The sequence below is a fragment of the Coregonus clupeaformis genome, chromosome 29 (genome assembly GCF_020615455.1).
Source record: "Coregonus clupeaformis isolate EN_2021a chromosome 29, ASM2061545v1, whole genome shotgun sequence".
In the NCBI taxonomy this organism is placed as follows: Eukaryota; Metazoa; Chordata; class Actinopteri; order Salmoniformes; family Salmonidae; genus Coregonus; species Coregonus clupeaformis.
In genome coordinates, this window is record NC_059220.1 from 2,238,378 (window position 1) to 2,249,080 (window position 10,703).

The following is a 10,703-nucleotide window of genomic DNA, read 5'->3' on the forward strand; positions in this document are numbered from 1 at the left end:
ACGCGGTGCATTCTGGGCGATTCTGGGACAAGGAGTCAATTGGGCGCTAGCTCAAAAACCTAACATTAGCATGAATTTTGTCAACAAGAAGTACAACATTACAAATATTTTAAAACATGTGAGATATTTAACTTGCTGTCTGTGATACTGTATAGCTCCGGGATGGTGACATTACGTACTTTCGAGGGAAATAGGCACGTTTCTCGACTGACCCTGACTTTGAAAAGGGATTGCGTGACGCAGCATGATAACGGGAACGCGATTGGTCGACAAGTCTGCTGCGTGGGGCGTTTTACGTTCAACCATTCATTGCCTAATGAATTCCTATCAATTCAATTCAAAGGGCTTTATTGGCATGGGACACATATGTTTACATTGCCAAAGAAAGTGAAATAAACAATCTCCTCCAATCTCCTAATATCTCTGGCATAGGTGACTGCCAGCTTTCTACTGAGATGCGCAGAAAACATGTCACTCAAATCCTAAAGCCCGCCCCTCAGTTTTCCTCCCATGAAAAATACATATAAAAAGAAGAGAGAAATACACTGAACAAAAATCTAAACACAACATGCAACAATCTCAAAGATTTTACTGAGTTACAGTTCATAAGGAAGTCAGTCAATTGAAATTAATTCATTAGGCCCAAATCTGTGGATTTTACATGACTGGGAATACAGAGATGCATCTGTTGGTCACAGATACCTTAAAACAAAAGTTAGGGGTGTGGATCAGAAAACCAGTCAGTATCTGGTGTGACCACCATTTGCCTCATGCAGCCCTAAATCTCTTTCGCATAGAGTTGATCAGGCTGTTGATTGTGGCTTGTGGAATGTTGTCCCACTCCTCTTCAATGGCTGCGCGAAGTTGCTGAATATTGGTGGGAACTGGAAAACGCTGTCATACACGTCGATCCAGAGCATCCAAAACATGCTCAATGAGTGACATGTCTGGTGAGTATGCAGGCCATGGAAGAACTGGGACATTTTCAGCTTCCAGGAATTGTGTACAGATCCTTGTGACATGGGGCCGTGCATTATCATGCTGAAACATGAGGTGATGGTGGCGGATGAATGGCACGACAATGGGCCTCAGGATCTCGTCACAGTATCTCTGTGCATTCAAATTGCCATCGATAAATTGCAATTGTGTTCGTTGTCCGTAGCTTATGCCTGCCCCCATACCATAACCCCACCACCACCATGGCATACTCTGTTCACAACGTTGACATCAGCAAACGGCTCGCCCACACGACTCCATACTGTGGGGTTCTATTTTCTAATAATTGGATCTGTATGTGATGAATAGCTTAGAAGGAATGCATTAATGATAAGCATAGGTTTGTACTATACTGATATAAATTGTTTCACATAACAGGCCGTGATTCATGTAAGGAACGTTAGGGGGAAGGACAGATAAGACTTGTATTTCTTACAGATACGAACACTGCCTCTTTGTTGTCTGTGAACCGTTGTCTGTGAACCGTCCTTGAACTAGGTACTCACAGTACAGTGGAATGGTGTCTTTTGGGTGCTAACTCCACAGGTTGTTATGATAAAAACGTATGCCTGGCAACAGTGTGCAACAGGGATGCGCCAAGGGGTTGGGACTAGCCGGTGCGCCAACGGAATGGCTGAGTAAGTCTAAACCACGCTCAGTCTCTACTCTGATTGGCCAGCAGGGAGTGGGAAATATCTCTGTCAGAGTATTTGAAGAAGAACCTGTAACAATGGATCAGTTCTCTGTCTGCCCTGCGTGGTATTTCAGTGAGCCCGTATACGAACCATCATACTTATCATACATACATTTTGCATATAATACATTTAGCTTGGATTGAAGATCTCTTGATTCTTATTCCAATACCAGATTTGAATTACGCAATTTCTAACAATACACGCTGTCAGCCATCTGCCCGGTACAGTTGAAACCGGGATTTATCCGTGAAGAACACACGTCTCCAGTGTGCCAGCGGCCAATCGAAGGTGAGCATTTGCCCACTGTAGCCGGTTATGACGCCGAACTGCAGTCAGGTCAAGACCCTGGTGAGGACGACGAGCACGCAGATGAGCTTCCCCTGAGACGGTTTCTGCGGAAATTCTTCGGTTGTGCAAACCAACAGTTTCATCAGCTGTCCGGCTGGCTGATCTCAGACGATCCCGCAAGTGAAGACAACGGATGTGGAGGTCCTGGGCTGGCGTGGTTACACGTGGTCTGCGGTTGTGAGGCCAGTTGGACATACTGCCAAATTCTCTAAAACGACATTGGAGGCAGCTTATGGTAGAGACATTTAACATTTAATTATCTGAAAACAGCTCTGGTGGACATTCCTGCAGCCAGCATGCCAATTGCACGCTCCCTCAAAACTGGTGATATATGTGGCATTGTGTTGTGACAAAACTGCACATTTTAAAGTGTCCCTTTATGGCCCCCAGCACAAGGTGCACCTGTGTAATGATCATGCTATTGTCAAAGTTGCGTCAATTCAAATCTGGTATTAGGAACAAAAGAGGTCAACACGACTTCTAAGATATACTAGTTATTTTAATTAATGCAAAAACCTTCAATGGTAAATGATGAAAAATGATGTTTCGTATATACGGGCTCTTTGAAATACCTCGCAGGGCACTTCAGAGAACTAATCCATTGTTCTAGGTTCTTGCTCAAATACTCTGACGGAGAGAGTTTCCCACCTCTCTGCTGGCCAATCAGAGTAGAGACTTGAGCGTGGTTTAGACTTACTCAGCCTATCCGTTGGCGCACCAGCTGTTCCCCGCCTCTTCTGTTACCAGGCATACGTTTATCATAACAACCTGTCATAGTGAGAAGAGCCAGCTCCCTTAGACACCATTCCTACGTCCAAGGAAGGTTCACAGATCACAAAGAACCAGTATATTCTAGTATTTGGAGACACAAATCCTTATCTAATTTTACCCCCTAAAACAGCTCTTCACATCAATCACAGCCTGCCAGGTGACACAACCTACACTAGCCCAGTCAAGAATGCATTCTTTCTAAGTTAGTCATCCCATCAATTATAAAAATAATAAATCTCTCACACTATTTAATCAGCTTCTTGATATGCCACACCTGTCAGGTGGATGGATTATCTTGGCAAAGGAGAAATGCTCACTAACAGGGATGTAAACAAATGTGTGCACAAAATGAGAGAAATACGCTTTTTGTGTGTTTGGAACATTTCTGGGTTCTTTTATTTCAGCTCATGAAACATGGGACCAACACTTTACATGTTGCGTTTATATTTTTGTTGTGTAGTAATGGTGTCTTTTTGTAGGCACCAACTCCACCATGGTTTGTTGGACAAAAGCCTATAAGGAAAATGAATGGCGTTTTTGGATAAACACCGAAAATAAGGTCTGTGGTAAACACAGGCTTAGGAGATCTGATGCGTTTTCTTCTATGAGAATTTTTAATCAGCTAACGTCACTTTTGTGAGAATTCATGTAATAAAACACAAAGCACATAAAGGCTTCATAATTCATAAAGGTCATGTTAACTGACTGCTATCATCTCATAGAACACAACATAAAGGCTTCATAATTCATGAAGGTAATGTCAACTGACTGCTATCATCTCATAGAACACAACTTGAAGGATTCATAATTCATGAAGGTAATGTCAACTGACTGCTATCATCTCATAGAACACAACATAAAGGCTTCATAATTCATAAAGGTCATGTTAACTGACTGCTATCATATAGATCACAACATAAAGGCTTCATAATTCATAAAGGTCATGTTAACTGACTGCTATCATATAGATCACAACATAAAGGCTTCATAATTCATAAAGGTCATGTTAACTGACTGCTATCATATAGAACACAACATAAAGGCTTCATATAACACAACATGGCAGCAGCACAACGTGGTATTAGCTTAACATGGTACAAACATGATTGGGCACCGACTACAGCACAAAGGGCAAGGTAGAGACAACAATACATCACGCGAAGCAGCCACAACTGTCAGTAAAAGTGTCCATGATTGAGTCTTTGAATGAAGAGATGGAGATAAAACTGTCCAGTTTGAATATTTTTTTGCAGCTCGTTCCAGTCGCTAGCTGCAGCGAACTGAAAAGAGGAGCGACCCAGGGATGTGTGTGCTTTGGGGACCTTTAACAGAATGTGACTGGCAGAACGGGTGTTGTATGTGGAGGATGAGGGCTGCAGTAGGTATCTCAGATAGGGGGGAGTGAGGCCTAAGAGGGTTTTATAAATAAGCATCAACCAGTGGGTCTTGCGACGGGTATACAGAGATGACCAGTTTACAGAGGAGTATAGAGTGCAGTGATGTGTCCTATAAGGAGCATTGGTGGCAAATCTGATGGCCGAATGGTAAAGAACATCTAGCCGCTCGAGAGCACCCTTACCTGCCGATCTATAAATTACGTCTCCGTAATCTAGCATGGGGTAGGATGGTCATCTGAATCAGGGTTAGTTTGGCAGCTGGGGTGAAAGAGGAGCGATTACGACAGAGGAAACCAAGTCTAGATTTAACCTTAGCCTGCAGCTTTGATATGTGCTGAGAGAAGGACAGTGGACCGTCTAGCCGTACTCCCAAGGACTTGTATGAGGTGACTACCTCAAGCTCTAAACCCTCAGAGGTAGTAATCACACCGGTGGGGAGAGGGGCATTCTTCTTACCAAACCACATGACCTTTGTTTAGGAGGTGTTCAGAACAAGGTTAAGGGCAGAGAAAGCTTGTTGGACACTAAGAAAGCTTTGTTGTAGAGCGTTTAACACAAAATCCGGGGAGGGGCCAGTTGAGTATAAGACTGTGTCATCTGCATATAACTGGATGAGAGAGCTTCCTACTGCCTGAGCTATGTTGTTGATGTAAAGTGAGAAGAGCGCGGGGCCTAGGATCGAGCCTTGGGGTACTCCCTTGGTGACAGGCAGTTACTTGGGGTACTCCCTTGGTAACAGGCAGTTACTTGGGGTACTCCCTTGGTGACAGGCAGTTACTTGGGGTACTCCCTTGGTGACAGGCAGTTACTTGGGGTACTCCCTTGGTAACAGGCAGTTACTTGGGATATTCCCTTGGTGACAGGCAGTTCCTTGGGGTACTCCCTTGGTGACAGGCAGTTACTTGGGGTACTCCCTTGGTGACAGGCAGTTACTTGGGGTACTCCCTTGGTGACAGGCAGTTACTTGGGGTACTCCCTTGGTGACAGGCAGTTACTTGGGGTACTCCCTTGGTAACAGGCAGTTACTTGGGGTACTCCCTTGGTAACAGGCAGTTACTTGGGGTACTCCCTTGGTGACAGGCAGTTCCTTGGGGTACTCCCTTGGTGACAGGCAGTTACTTGGGGTACTCCCTTGGTGACAGGCAGTTACTTGGGGTACTCCCTTGGTGACAGGCAGTTACTTGGGGTACTCCCTTGGTAACAGGCAGTTACTTGGGGTACTCCCTTGGTAACAGGCAGTTACTTGGGGTACTCCCTTGGTAACAGGCAGTTACTTGGGGTACTCCCTTGGTGACAGGCAGTTACTTGGGGTACTCCCTTGGTAACAGGCAGTTACTTGGGGTACTCCCTTGGTAACAGGCAGTTACTTGGGGTACTCTCTTGGTGACAGGCAGTTACTTGGGGTACTCCCTTGGTAACAGGCAGTTACTTGGGGTACTCCCTTGGTAACAGGCAGTTACTTGGGGTACTCCCTTGGTGACAGGCAGTGGCTGAGACAGCAGATGTTCTGACTTTACACACTGCACTCTTTGAGAGAGGTAGTTAGCGAACCGGGCCAAAGACCCCTCAGAGACACCAATACTCCTTAGCTGGCCCACAAGAATGGAATGGTCTACCGTATCAAAAGCTTTGGCCAAGTCAATAAAAATAGCAGCACAACATTGCTTAGAATCAAGGGCAATGGTGACATCATTTAGGACCTTCAAGGTTGCAGTGACACATCCATAACCTGAGCGGAAACCAGATTGCATACCAGAGAGAATACTATAGACATCAAGAAAGCCAGTCAGTTGATTATTGACAAGTTTTTCCCAACACTTTTGATAAACAGGGCAAAATAGAAATTGGCCTATAACAGTTGGATCAGCTTGATCTCCCCCTTTAAATGAAGGACACACCGTGGCTGCCTTCCAAGTAATGGGAACCTCCCCAGAGAGGAGAGACAGGTTAAAAAGGTCAGAGACAGGCTTGTCGATGATAGGGGCAGCAACCTTAAACATTTTTTAAAAACATTTTAGTCATTTAGCAGACGCTCTTATCCAGAGCGACTTACAGTTAGTGAGTGCATACATTATTTTTTTATTTTTCATACTGGCCCCCCGTGGGAATCGAACCCATAACCCTGGCGTTGCAAACGCCATGCTCTACCAACTGAGCTACATCCCTGCCGGCCATTCCCTCCCCTACCCTGGACGCCGCCCCATGGGTCTCCCGGTCGCGGCCGGCTACGACAGAGCCTGGATTCGAACCTTAGACCACTGCGCCACTCGCAGTCATCTGACCCAGATGTTTTTTTGGGGTCAAGTTTTAAGGAGCTCCTTTAGCACCAGACTCAGTGACCGCCTGCAGGGAGAAACTTTGTAGCGGGGGAAAAGAGGGAGGTGCATCTGGGCTAGTCGCATTAGAAGGGCTGGGAGATTAGGAAATGTTGGACGGGCTAGGAGACATGGCTGAGTCAAATAGGAATCCTGACTTAATGAAGTGGTGATTTAAAGAGTTCAGCCATGTGCTCCTTGTCAGTAACAACCACATCATCAACATTAAGGGACATGGGCAGCTGTGAGGAGGAGGGTTTATTCTCCAGGTCTTTAACTGTTTTCCAGAACTTCTTGGGGTTAGACCCACAGAGAGAGAACTGCTCCTTAAAGTAACTAACTTTGGCCTTCCGGAAGCCAGAGTGCACTTATTTCTCATTTGCCTGAACGAGAGCCAGTCAGCCTGAGTAAGCGTGTGCCGAGCCTTTCGCCAAATGGAATTCTTGAGGTGGAGTAACTCTGCCAGATCACGGTCGAACCAGGGGCTGAACCTGTTTTTAATTCTCATTTTCTTTATGGGGCGTGTTTGTTAACAATACCACTGAAAATATAAAAAAAGAAGTTCCAAGCTTCTTCGACAGAGGGGATCAAGCTGATTCTATACCAATTTACAGAGGCCAGGTCATGAAGGAAGGCTTGCTCATTAAAGTTTTTTATCAAGCGTCTATGACAAATCAGGACAGGTCATTTCACTGAGCAGCCATTATGAACACAGGCTGTAAAACAGTGATCACTAAGGTCATTACAGAGAACACCAGACTGATACCTATCAGGATTATTGGTGAGGATAACATCAAGGAGAGTAGCCTTTTCTGGGTGTTTGGAGTCATACCTTGTGGGATTGGTAATAATCTGAGAAAGATTTAGGGAGTCCCATTGCTTTAGGACTTGGTCAGGTGGTTTAAGCATGTCCCAGTTTAGGTCACCTAGCAGGACAGATTCAGACTTAGTGTAAGGGGCCAGGAGAGAGCTTAGGGTAGGTAGGGTACAGGCCGGTGCTGTGTAAGGGGCCAGGAGAGAGCTTAGGGCAGGTAGGGTACAGGCCGGTGCTGTGTAAGGGGCCAGGAGAGAGCTTAGGGCAGGTAGGGTACAGGCCGGTGCTGATGGAGGACGATAACGCCCAGCAACAGTCAACAAAGAGCTATTTGATAGTTTCATGCTTAGAAATCAGCAAATCAAATTGTTTGGGGACAAACTTGGTGGAGACAACCGAGCCCTGAAGGTGTTCCTTGGTAAAGATTGCCACTCCACCACCTTTGGAAGATCTGTCTTGCCGAAAAAGGTTATAACTACAAAGGTTAACATCAGTGTTCAAAACACTCTTTCTTAACCACGTCTCAGTAATGACCAACACATCAGGATTGGAGCTGTGAACCCACACTTTCAATTGATCCATTTTAGGTAAGAAGCTTCTTGTATTAATGTGCAGAAAGCCCAGGCTTTTACGAGAGCAGGAATCAGTGAAGCAGATATCAGAGCACAAGTCAGAATTGGGGCTAGCAGCAGTAGATGGGCCAGGGTGTACATGCACGTTTCCAGATATCATCAGCAGTAATACAATCCGGGCACGGCAGAGGACAGGGAGAGCTCTGCAGGGTTGATTTATGACATTTTAAAATGTGCATCAGATGGCAACAAGATCATATTGTACAACCATTTCATCAGGTAACATGAATACAAAGCCGGCGAGAGGTGGTTAGAATACGATGGGAGTCCAAGAACAAACAGTCTGTCCCACGGTTGTGTAAACAAGCAAGTTCATTGTCAAACTTGGTCATGTTAACTGACTGCGATCATCTCATAGAACAAAAACCTATAAGATCTCCTGAGCTTATTCTTTCCACATAGGAATGGCTGAACCAATCAGAGGTAACTAACTCTGGGTTTTAGGAAGACAAGCTGGTGACCGATATAGCTAGTCCCGGACATCCCAGACCTTGCTTGGATGAACGTAAACTAAAAAGAGTAACAAGGATAAATACTATATTAGGCCGTCCAAATGAAACAAGACAAAGCCAAAAAAGGTAACTTTTGAGCAAGTTTTATTGCAATCAAATAATTTTTACAATTGTCCTAACATTTCACAGGATAAACATGTCTATATAGCGTACATTTGAGTTATGCATGATTGATTATCACATTTCGATTAATAAAAATAATTGATGAAAAATAAATCTCTACTTCCAGCATTAAGGAGGATCTGTTGGTATCTATCATTTAAAAAAAAGGTGCTACTCAGGATTTTGGTAGAATTTTTGCATTGTAATTTCAGGAAATGTCCCCTAACATAGCTGGCGCTAATAGTGGAAGGAGTGTTTCACCAGGTGTTACTTACTCACCATTGTTGTGATTGGCTGTGATATAATCGCCTATTGATTTCTCCCACCCGGAGAGGCATCTGTTGTCAAAATGGGGAAAGCTGTTCTGACTTTGTGGCTGTGTTATCTAGTGGAAATCACTCATTTCCTGGTTGCTAAAATTCTACGCCGTTCGCTCAACTTTAGTTTGCGTGAAAACAAGCACTGAATATTGTAGGTAATCATTATACCATCTAAAAATCGCTGTGAAATATCATTTCAATAACTAAAACAAAAACAGCTGTTTGAAGCAACATGATCATTCCACTATAACTGCAGTTGTATTATTGACATTCTGAAATTACAATGCAAAAAAAATCTGACAAATCATCCTGTGTAGCACCTTAAAAGACAGACCCACAATCACATATAGCTTAATGAGCGCTGGTACTATCATACATTTGGCATTTCTGGTTCAAATACATTAACAAAAACAAAATTAGAATGTTTTTCGCCTCTCCATCAAAAGTACCTGGCTAACCTGATGATAATCAAGAATAAAAGCATGGAACAGTGGTATGGATGTTTATACGTTAGACTACAATGCCTCTTGGTTGATTCACAATGACTCTTTAAATCTTCTATTGATCGTGGAAAGGTTTGTTACACTCCTAGACTTGAGGATATTGATCTAAGCCTCTGACCAGCTAGGGTCAGGGTTATGTCTGACGCAGTCATTAGACCAGCGAGGGTCAAGACCGAGTTGGGAAACCCTGCCCTTGAGAACAAGTCGTTGCTCAGTGATGAAGGAATATGCGTCATTCCTCGTTAGCATAACAACGCAATACACGTTACTGGAGGGACACGTACATATCACCTTTACATCTGTGTATTCATACTGACAAAGAAAGCAGCAACACATTTTTTGATAAAAAGTTAGCTTAAATAAAAGGAGGATAGATTTGGCCTTTTCTGCCCTGGCTAACATCACAATAACAACGCCATAACTTACATGGAACGACACCAAACATGTTTTAAACGTTTAAAATGTCTAAAGGTTTAAGTCAAAAAGGTGATAAACGCAGAGCCTTGCTAATAAACATTGAGATCTATTTCAACCTTGAATGGTCTAAACAATAAATATTAAAGGTTTCATCTGTAAGAGAAGCCAGACTTAACATAAAACAACCCAAGGCACGCAACTATTCCCTTTAGTTTACAGAGCAGTGCAAGGCAGAACAGTCAGACAAAATATTAAAAACTACAACATTATCTTATATACCATATCCTTGGTCAGAGAGAGCATAGTACTGTACGGTGGAGGGGGGGTCAGAGAGAGAGAGAGAGAGAGCATAGTACTGTACGGAGGAGGAGGGTCAGAGAGAGAGAGAGAGAGAGAGAGAGAGAGCGCGCATAGTACTGTATGGAGGAGGAGGGGTCAGAGAGAGAGAGCATAGTACTGTACGGTGGAGGAGGGGTCAGAGAGAGAGAGAGAGCATAGTACTGTATGGAGGAGGAGCGAGAGTCAGAGAGAGAGAGAGAGAGAGAGAGAGAGAGAGAGAGAGAGAGAGAGAGAGCATAGTACTGTACGGAGGAGGAGGGGTCAGAGAGAGAGAGAGAAAGAGAGAGAGAGAAAGAGAGAGAGAGAGCATAGTACTGTACGGAGGAGGGGTCAGAGAGAGAGAGAGAGCATAGTACTGTACGGTGGAGGAGGGGTCAGAGAGAGAGAGCATAGTACTGTACGGTGGAGGAGGGGTCAGAGAGAGAGAGCATAGTACTGTACGGTGGAGGAGGGGTCAGAGAGAGAGAGCATAGTACTGTACGGTGGAGGAGGGGTCAGAGAGAGAGAGCATAGTACTGTACGGTGGAGGAGGGGTCAGAGAG